Below are 10,518 nucleotides of genomic sequence, written 5' to 3'. Positions count from 1 at the left end.
CAGTATGTAGAAGGGGTGGTTGTGTTGTCTTGAAACCCAGACAAAGTGAGGAGATGTCGCACATTTATAAAGACTCAAACAGCCTCTATGCGACGGCCGGGAATCGAACCCGGGTCAACTGCTTGGAAGGCAGCTATGCTTACCACTATACCACCATCGCTTGACATGTATTGAAGAGGTAAGGCTTTAGGACAGCAAGCCATAGAATTTAATCACAGGTAAGGAACTTGGTAAAGTAAGGCTCAGTTGGGATGTTAAGGTACTGTACTTTAAGGTCAGCACTGTAAAAACTGCAATATGAGAGTAGATGTTCCCCAAGATATTTAACCTTCCCTCCTCTAGTAAGAAGCAAAGTAGAGTTTTCAATGCTGTGGCAGTGCAAACCCCAGTGAAATCGTGTACAGGGATAGAATACAGAGACAGCATTGACTGTACTTATGAAAGGTCTTGGTGGCCTTGGTGGTGGTCTGCAATCACTCTAATCAAACAGTACGTAGAAGGGGTGGTTGTGGTGATGGATGTGTTGTCTTGAAACCCAGACAAAGTGAGGAGCTGTCGCACATTTATAAAGACTCAAACAGCCTCTATGCGATGGCCGGGAATCGAACCCGGGTCAACTGCTTGGAAGGCAGCTATGCTTACCACTATACCACCATCGCTTGACATGTACTGAAGAGGTAAGGCTTTAGGAAAGCGAGTAATAGAATTTAATCATGTTGAGTTTATGATCACCAGTTTACAAGCCCAATAGTATAAATATGCCACACTGCCAATAAAATGAGTATGACTCTGCAAAGGTAAGGAGTTTGGTAAAGTAAGGCTCAGTTGGGATGTTATTGTACAATACTTTAAAATTGGCACTGTAAAAACTGCAATGTGAAAGTAGATGGACCCCAAGATATTTAAACTTCCGTCCTCCAGTAAGAAGCAAAGTACAGTTTTCAATGCTGTCGCAGTTCAAACCCCAGTGAAATCGTGTACAGGCATAGAATACAGACACAGCATTGACTGTACTTATGAAAGGTCTTGGTGGCTCGTAGCAAAAGCCCCATGGTGTGCAATCACTCAGTATGTTGAAGGGGTGGTTGTGTTGTCTTGAAACCCAGACAAAGTGAGGAGATGTCGCACATTTATAAAGACTCAAACAGCCTCTATGCGACGGCCGGGAATCGAACCCGGGTCAACTGCTTGGAAGGCAGCTATGCTTACCACTATACCACCATCGCTTGACATGTACTGAAGAGGTAAGGCTTTAGGACAGCAAGCCATAGAATTTAATCACAGGTAAGGAACTTGGTAAAGTAAGGCTCAGTTGGGATGTTAAGGTACTGTACTTTAAAGTCAGCACTATAAAAACTGCAATATGAGCGTACATGTTCCCCAAGATATTTAACCTTCCCTCCTCTAGTAAGAAGCAAAGTACAGTTTTCAATGCTGTGGCAGTGCAAACCCCAGTGAAATCGTGTACAGGCATAGAATACAGACACAGCATTGACTGTACTTATGAAAGGGCTTGGTGGCTCGTAGCAAATGCCCTGCGGTCTGCAATCACTCTAATCAAGCAGTATGTAGAAGGGGTGGTTGTGTTGTCTTGAAACCTAGACAAAGTGAGGAGATGTCACACATTTATAAAGATTCAAACAGCCTCTATGTGACTGCCGGGAATCGAACCCGGGTCAACTGCTTGGAAGGCAGCTATGCTTACCACTATACCACCATCGCTTGACGAGAGCTGAAGAGGTAAGGCTTTAGGAAAGCGAGTAATAGAATTTAATCATGTTGAGTTCATGATCACCAGTTTACAAGCCCAATAGTATAAATATGCCACACTGCCAATAAAATGAGTATGACTCTGCAAAGGTAAGGAGTTTGGTAAAGTAAGGCTCAGTTGGGATGTTATTGTACAATACTTTAAAATTGGCACTGTAAAAACTGCAATGTGAAAGTAGATGGACCCCAAGATATTTAAACTTCCATCCTCCAGTAAGAAGCAAAGTACAGTTTTCAATGCTGTCGCAGTTCAAACCCCAGTGAAATCGTGTACAGGCATAGAATACAGACACAGCATTGACTGTACTTATGAAAGGTCTTGGTGGCTCGTAGCAAAAGCCACGATCTGCAATCACTCTTATCAAACAGTATGTAGAAGGGGTGGTTGTGTTGTCTTGAAACCAAGACAAAGTGAGGAGCTGTCGCACATTTATAAAGATTCAAACAGCCTCTATGCGACGGCCGGGAATCGAACCCAGGTGAACTGCTTGGAAGGCAGCTATGCTTACCACTATACCACCATCGCTTGACATGTACTGAAGAGGTAAGGCTTTAGGACAGCAAGCCATAGAATTTAATCACAGGTAAGGAACTTGGTAAAGTAAGGCTCAGTTGGGATGTTAAGGTACTGTACTTTAAAGTCAGCACTATAAAAACTGCAATATGAGCGTACATGTTCCCCAAGATATTTAACCTTCCCTCCTCTAGTAAGAAGCAAAGTACAGTTTTCAATGCTGTGGCAGTGCAAACCCCAGTGAAATCGTGTACAGGCATAGAATACAGACACAGCATTGACTGTACTTATGAAAGGTCTTGGTGGCTCGTAGCAAATGCCCTGCGGTCTGCAATCACTCTAATCAAGCAGTATGTAGAAGGGGTGGTTGTGTTGTCTTGAAACCTAGACAAAGTGAGGAGATGTCACACATTTATAAAGATTCAAACAGCCTCTATGTGACTGCCGGGAATCGAACCCGGGTCAACTGCTTGGAAGGCAGCTATGCTTACCACTATACCACCATCGCTTGACGAGAGCTGAAGAGGTAAGGCTTTAGGAAAGCGAGTAATAGAATTTAATCATGTTGAGTTCATGATCACCAGTTTACAAGCCCAATAGTATAAATATGCCACACTGCCAATAAAATGAGTATGACTCTGCAAAGGTAAGGGGTTTGGTAAAGTAAGGCTCAGTTGGGATGTTATTGTACAATACTTTAAAATTGGCACTGTAAAAACTGCAATGTGAAAGTAGATGGACCCCAAGATATTTAAACTTCCATCCTCCAGTAAGAAGCAAAGTACAGTTTTCAATGCTGTCGCAGTTCAAACCCCAGTGAAATCGTGTACAGGCATAGAATACAGACACAGCATTGACTGGACTTATGAAAGGTCTTGGTGGCTGGTAGCAAAAGCCCCATGGTCTGCAATCACTCTAATCAAACAGTATGTAGAAGGGGTAGTTGTGTTGTCTTGAAAACCAGACACAGTTAGGAGCTGTCGCACATTTATAAAGACTCAAACAGCCTTTATGCGACAGCCAGGAACCGAACCCGGGTCAACTGCTTGGAAGGCAGCTATGCTTACCACTATACCACCATCGCTTGACATGTACTGAAGAGGTAAGGCTTTAGGACAGCAAGCCATAGAATTTAATCACAGGTAAGGAACTTGGTAAAGTAAGGCTCAGTTGGGATGTTAAGGTACTGTACTTTAAAGTCAGCACTGTAAAAACTGCAATGTGAGAGTAGATGTTCCCCAAGATATTTAACCTTCCCTCCTCTAGTACGAAGCAAAGTACAGTTTTCAATAATGTGGCAGTGCAAACCCCAGTGAAATCGTGTACAGGCATAGAATACAGACACAGCATTGACTGTACTTATGAAAGGTCTTGGTGGCCTTGGTGGCGGTCTTGGTGGCCTTGGTGGCGGTCTGCAATCCTTCTAATCAAACAATACGTAGAAGGGGTGGTTGTGGTGGTGGTTGTGTTGTCTTGAAACCCAGACAAAGTGAGGAGATGTCACACATTTATAAAGATTCAAACAGCCTCTATGCGACGGCCAGGAATCGAACCCGGGTTAACTGCTTGGAAGGAAGCTATGCTTACCACCATACCACCATCGCTTAACATGTACTGAAGAAGTAAGGCTTTAGGAAAGCGAGTAATAGAATTTAATCATGTTGAGTTTATGATCACCAGTTTACAAGCCCAATAGTATAAATATGCCACACTGCCAATAAAATGAGTATGACTCTGCAAAGGTAAGGAGTTTGGTAAAGTAAGGCTCAGTTGGGATGTTATTGTACAATACTTTAAAATTGGCACTGTAAAAACTGCAATGTGAAAGTAGATGGACCCCAAGATATTTAAACTTCCATCCTCCAGTAAGAAGCAAAGTACAGTTTTCAATGCTGTCGCAGTTCAAACCCCAGTGAAATCGTGTACAGGCATAGAATACAGACACAGCATTGACTGTACTTATGAAAGGTCTTGGTGGCTCGTAGCAAAAGCCCCACGGTGTGCAATCACTCAGTATGTTGAAGGGGTGGTTGTGTTGTCTTGAAACCCAGACAAAGTGAGGAGATGTCGCACATTTATAAAGACTCAAACAGCCTCTATGCGACGGCCGGGAATCGAACCCTGGTCAACTGCTTGGAAGGCGACTATGCTTACCACTATACCACCATCGCTTGACATGTACTGAAGAGGTAAGGCTTTAGGACAGCAAGCCATAGAATTTAATCACAGGTAAGGAACTTGGTAAAGTAAGGCTCAGTTGGGATGTTAAGGTACTGTACTTTAAAGTCAGCACTGTAAAAACTGCAATATGAGAGTAGATGTTCCCCAAGATATTTAACCTTCCCTCCTCTAGTAAGAAGCAAAGTACAGTTTTCAATGCTGTGGCAGTGCAACCCCCAGTGAAATCGTGTACAGGGATAGAATACAGAGACAGCATTGACTGTACTTATGAAAGGTCTTGGTGGCCTTGGTGGTGGTCTGCAATCACTCTAATCAAACAGTACGTAGAAGGGGTGGTTGTGGTAGTGGTTGTGTTGTCTTGAAACCCAGACAAAGTGAGGAGCTGTCGCACATTTATAAAGACTCAAACAGCCTCTATGCGATGGCCGGGAATCGAACCCGGGTCAACTGCTTGGAAGGCAGCTATGCTTACCACTATACCACCATCGCTTGACGAGAGCCGAAGAGGTAAGGCTTTAGGAAAGCGAGTAATAGAATTTAATCATGTTGAGTTCATGATCACCAGTTTACAAGCCCAATTGTATAAATATGCCACACTGCCAATAAAATGAGTATGACTCTGCAAAGGTAAGGGGTTTGGTAAAGTAAGGCTCAGTTGGGATGTTATTGTACAATACTTTAAAATTGGCACTGTAAAAACTGCAATGTGAAAGTAGATGGACCCCAAGATATTTAAACTTCCATCCTCCAGTAAGAAGCAAAGTACAGTTTTCAATGCTGGCGCAGTTCAAACCCCAGTGAAATCGTGTACAGGCATAGAATACAGACACAGCATTGACTGTACTTATGAAAGGTCTTGGTGGCTCGTAGCAAAAGCCCCACGGTGTGCAATCACTCAGTATGTTGAAGGGGTGGTTGTGTTGTCTTGAAACCCAGACAAAGTGAGGAGATGTCGCACATTTATAAAGACTCAAACAGCCTCTATGCGACGGCCGGGAATCGAACCCGGGTCAACTGCTTGGAAGGCAGCTATGCTTACCACTATACCACCATCGCTTGACATGTACTGAAGAGGTAAGGCTTTAGGACAGCAAGCCATAGAATTTAATCACAGGTAAGGAACTTGGTAAAGTAAGGCTCAGTTGGGATGTTAAGGTACTGTACTTTAAAGTCAGCACTATAAAAACTGCAATATGAGCGTACATGTTCCCCAAGATATTTAACCTTCCCTCCTCTAGTAAGAAGCAAAGTACAGTTTTCAATGCTGTGGCAGTGCAAACCCCAGTGAAATCGTGTACAGGCATAGAATACAGACACAGCATTGACTGTACTTATGAAAGGTCTTGGTGGCTCGTAGCAAATGCCCTGCGGTCTGCAATCACTCTAATCAAGCAGTATGTAGAAGGGGTGGTTGTGTTGTCTTGAAACCTAGACAAAGTGAGGAGATGTCACACATTTATAAAGATTCAAACAGCCTCTATGTGACTGCCGGGAATCGAACCCGGGTCAACTGCTTGGAAGGCAGCTATGCTTATCACTATACCACCATCGCTTGACGAGAGCTGAAGAGGTAAGGCTTTAGGAAAGCGAGTAATAGATTTTAATCATGTTGAGTTCATGATCACCAGTTTACAAGCCCAATAGTATAAATATGCCACACTGCCAATAAAATGAGTATGACTCTGCAAAGGTAAGGAGTTTGGTAAAGTAAGGCTCAGTTGGGATGTTATTGTACAATACTTTAAAATTGGCACTGTAAAAACTGCAATGTGAAAGTAGATGGACCCCAAGATATTTAAACTTCCATCCTCCAGTAAGAAGCAAAGTACAGTTTTCAATGCTGGCGCAGTTCAAACCCCAGTGAAATCGGGTACAGGCATAGAATACAGACACAGCATTGATTGTACTTATGAAAGGTCTTGGTGGCTCGTAGCAAAAGCCCCACGGTGTGCAATCACTCAGTATGTTGAAGGGGTGGTTGTGTTGTCTTGAAACCCAGACAAAGTGAGGAGATGTCGCACATTTATCAAGACTCAAACAGCCTCTATGCGACGGCCGGGAATCGAACCCGGGTCAACTGCTTGGAAGGCAGCTATGCTTACCACTATACCACCATCGCTTGACATGTATTGAAGAGGTAAGGCTTTAGGACAGCAAGCCATAGAATTTAATCACAGGTAAGGAACTTGGTAAAGTAAGGCTCAGTTGGGATGTTAAGGTACTGTACTTTAAAGTCAGCACTGTAAAAACTGCAATATGAGAGTAGATGTTCCCCAAGATATTTAACCTTCCCTCCTCTAGTAAGAAGCAAAGTACAGTTTTCAATGCTGTGGCAGTGCAAACCCCAGTGAAATCGTGTACAGGGATAGAATACAGAGACAGCATTGACTGTACTTATGAAAGGTCTTGGTGGCCTTGGTGGTGGTCTGCAATCACTCTAATCAAACAGTACGTAGAAGGGGTGGTTGTGGTAGTGGTTGTGTTGTCTTGAAACCCAGACAAAGTGAAGAGATGTCGCACATTTATAAAGACCCAAACAGCCTCTATGCGACGGCCGGGAATCGAACTCTGGTCAACTGCTTGGAAGGCAGCTATGCTTACCACTATAGCACCATCGCTTGACATGTACTGAAGAGGTAAGGCTTTAGGACAGCAAGCCATAGAATTTAATCACAGGTAAGGAACTTGGTAAAGTAAGGCTCAGTTGGGATGTTAAGGTACTGTACTTTAAAGTCAGCACTATAAAAACTGCAATATGAGCGTACATGTTCCCCAAGATATTTAACCTTCCCTCCTCTAGTACGAAGCAAAGTACAGTTTTCAATAATGTGGCAGTGCAAACCCCAGTGAAATCGTGTACAGGCATAGAATACAGACACAGCATTGACTGTACTTATGAAAGGTCTTGGTGGCCTTGGTGGCGGTCTTGGTGGCCTTGGTGGCAGTCTGCAATCACTCTAATCAAACAATACGTAGAAGGGGTGGTTGTGGTGGTGGTTGTGTTGTCTTGAAACCTAGACAAAGTGAGGAGATGTCACACATTTATAAAGATTCAAACAGCCTCTATGTGACGGCCGGGAATCGAACCCTGGTCAACTGCTTGGAAGGCAGCTATGCTTAACACTATACCACCATCGCTTGACAAGAGCCGAAGAGGTAAGGCTTTAGGAAAGCGAGTAATAGAATTTAATCATGTTGAGTTTATGATCACCAGTTTACAAGCCCAATAGTATAAATATGCCACACTGCCAATAAAATGAGTATGACTCTGCAAAGGTAAGGAGTTTGGTAAAGTAAGGCTCAGTTGGGATGTTATTGTACAATACTTTAAAATTGGCACTGTAAAAACTGCAATGTGAAAGTAGATGGACCCCAAGATATTTAATCTTCCGTCCTCCAGTAAGAAGCAAAGTACAGTTTTCAATGCTGTCGCAGTTCAAACCCCAGTGAAATCGTGTACAGGCATAGAATACAGACACAGCATTGACTGTACTTATGAAAGGTCTTGGTGGCTCGTAGCAAAAGCCCCACGGTGTGCAATCACTCAGTATGTTGAAGGGGTGGTTGTGTTGTCTTGAAACCCAGACAAAGTGAGGAGATGTCGCACATTTATAAAGACTCAAACAGCCTCTATGCGATGGCCGGGAATCGAACCCGGGTCAACTGCTTGGAAGGCAGCTATGCTTACCACTATACCACCATCGCTTGACATGTACTGAAGAGGTAAGGCTTTAGGACAGCAAGCCATAGAATTTAATCATGTTGAGTTTATGATCACCAGTTTACAAGCCCAATAGTATAAATATGCCACACTGCCAATAAAATGAGTATGACTCTGCAAAGGTAAGGAGTTTGGTAAAGTAAGGCTCAGTTGGGATGTTATTGTACAATACTTTAAAATTGGCACTGTAAAAACTGCAATGTGAAAGTAGATGGACCCCAAGATATTTAAACTTCCGTCCTCCAGTAAGAAGCAAAGTACAGTTTTCAATGCTGTCGCAGTTCAAACCCCAGTGAAATCGTGTACAGGCATAGAATACAGACACAGCATTGACTGTACTTATGAAAGGTCTTGGTGGCCCGTAGCAAAAGCCCCACGGTGTGCAATCACTCAGTATGTTGAAGGGGTGGTTGTGTTGTCTTGAAACCCAGACAAAGTGAGGAGATGTCGCACATTTATAAAGACTCAAACAGCCTCTATGCGACGGCCGGGAATCGAACCTGGGTCAACTGCTTGGAAGGCAGCTATACTTACCACTATACTACCATCGCTTGACATGTACTGAAGAGGTAAGGCTTTAGGACAGCGAGCCATAGAATTTAATCACAGGTAAGGAACTTGGTAAAGTAAGGCTCAGTTGGGATGTTAAGGTACTGTACTTTAAAGTCAGCACTGTAAAAACTGCAATGTGAGAGTAGATGTTCCCCAAGATATTTAACCTTCCCTCCTCTAGTACGAAGCAAAGTACAGTTTTCAATAATGTGGCAGTGCAAATGCCAGTGAAATCGTGTCCAGGCATAGAATACAGACACAGCATTGACTGTACTTATGAAAGGTCTTGGTGGCCTTTTTGGCGGTCTTGGTGGCGGTCTGCAATCACTCTAATCAAACAATACGTAGAAGGGGTGGTTTTGGTGGTGGTTGTGTTGTCTTGAAACCCAGACAAAGTGAAGAGATGTCGCACATTTATAAAGACCCAAACAGCCTCTATGCGACGGCCGGGAATCGAACTCTGGTCAACTGCTTGGAAGGCAGCTATGCTTACCACTATAGCACCATCGCTTGACATGTACTGAAGAGGTAAGGCTTTAGGACAGCAAGCCATAGAATTTAATCACAGGTAAGGAACTTGGTAAAGTAAGGCTCAGTTGGGATGTTAAGGTACTGTACTTTAAAGTCAGCACTATAAAAACTGCAATATGAGCGTACATGTTCCCCAAGATATTTAACCTTCCCTCCTCTAGTAAGAAGCAAAGTACAGTTTTCAATGCTGTGGCAGTGCAAACCCCAGTGAAATCGTGTACAGGCATAGAATACAGACACAGCATTGACTGTACTTATGAAAGGGCTTGGTGGCTCGCAGCAAAAGCCCAGCGGTCTGCAATCACTCTAATCAAACAGTATGTTGAAGGGGTGGTTGTGTTGTCTTGAAACCCAGACAAAGTGAGGAGATGTCGCACATTTATAAAGACTCAAACAGCCTCTATGCGACGGCCGGGAATCGAACCCGGGTCAACTGCTTGGAAGGCAGCTATGCTTACCACTATACCACCATCGCTTGACATGTACTGAAGAGGTAAGGCTTTAGGACAGCAAGCCATAGAATTTAATCATGTTGAGTTTATGATCACCAGTTTACAAGCCCAATAGTATAAATATGCCACACTGCCAATAAAATGAGTATGACTCTGCAAAGGTAAGGAGTTTGGTAAAGTAAGGCGCAGTTGGGATGTTATTGTACAATACTTTAAAATTGGCACTGTAAAAACTGCAATGTGAAAGTAGATGGACCCCAAGATATTTAAACTTCCGTCCTCCAGTAAGAAGCAAAGTACAGTTTTCAATGCTGTCGCAGTTCAAACCCCAGTGAAATCGTGTACAGGCATAGAATACAGACACAGCATTGACTGTACTTATGAAAGGTCTTGGTGGCTCGTAGCAAAAGCCCCACGGTGTGCAATCACTCAGTATGTTGAAGGGGTGGTTGTGTTGTCTTGAAACCCAGACAAAGTGAGGAGCTGTCGCACATTTATAAAGACTCAAACAGCCTCTATGCGACGGCTGGGAATCGAACCCGGGTCAACTGCTTGGAAGGCAGCTATGCTTACCACTATACCACCATCGCTTGACATGTACTGAAGAGGTAAGGCTTTAGGACAGCAAGCCATAGAATTTAATCAAAGGTAAGGAACTTGGTAAAGTAAGGCTCAGTTGGGATGTTAAGGTACTGTACTTTAAAGTCAGCACTATAAAAACTGCAATATGAGCGTACATGTTCCCCAAGATATTTAACCTTCCCTCCTCTAGTAAGAAGCAAAGTACAGTTTTCAAT

General features: G+C 43.3%; 8 non-coding genes across 8 annotated transcripts; all 8 read right to left on the bottom strand.

Annotated features, from left to right (window-relative positions):
* Nucleotides 1-88: 88 nt before the first annotated feature.
* Nucleotides 89-160, bottom strand: trnag-ucc. The gene has a single exon. It is a non-coding gene; the product is annotated as a tRNA-Gly (tRNA).
* Nucleotides 161-587: 427 nt separating this feature from the next.
* trnag-ucc lies at nucleotides 588-659 on the bottom strand. The gene has a single exon. It is a non-coding gene; the product is annotated as a tRNA-Gly (tRNA).
* Nucleotides 660-1,154: 495 nt separating this feature from the next.
* Nucleotides 1,155-1,226, bottom strand: trnag-ucc. Its single transcript has one exon. It is a non-coding gene; the product is annotated as a tRNA-Gly (tRNA).
* A 3,656-nt stretch (nucleotides 1,227-4,882) lies between these two features.
* On the bottom strand, nucleotides 4,883-4,954 carry trnag-ucc. Its single transcript has one exon. It is a non-coding gene; the product is annotated as a tRNA-Gly (tRNA).
* Nucleotides 4,955-5,449: 495 nt separating this feature from the next.
* trnag-ucc lies at nucleotides 5,450-5,521 on the bottom strand. Its single transcript has one exon. It is a non-coding gene; the product is annotated as a tRNA-Gly (tRNA).
* Nucleotides 5,522-6,512: 991 nt separating this feature from the next.
* Nucleotides 6,513-6,584, bottom strand: trnag-ucc. The gene has a single exon. It is a non-coding gene; the product is annotated as a tRNA-Gly (tRNA).
* Nucleotides 6,585-8,098: 1,514 nt separating this feature from the next.
* On the bottom strand, nucleotides 8,099-8,170 carry trnag-ucc. The gene has a single exon. It is a non-coding gene; the product is annotated as a tRNA-Gly (tRNA).
* A 1,502-nt stretch (nucleotides 8,171-9,672) lies between these two features.
* On the bottom strand, nucleotides 9,673-9,744 carry trnag-ucc. Its single transcript has one exon. It is a non-coding gene; the product is annotated as a tRNA-Gly (tRNA).
* Between the last annotated feature and the right edge of the window lie 774 nt (nucleotides 9,745-10,518).

The sequence above is a fragment of the Solea senegalensis genome, unplaced genomic scaffold, assembly GCF_019176455.1.
Source record: "Solea senegalensis isolate Sse05_10M unplaced genomic scaffold, IFAPA_SoseM_1 scf7180000017453, whole genome shotgun sequence".
Lineage (NCBI taxonomy): Eukaryota > Metazoa > Chordata > Actinopteri > Pleuronectiformes > Soleidae > Solea > Solea senegalensis.
This window is presented reverse-complemented; position numbering and strand designations above follow the sequence as displayed.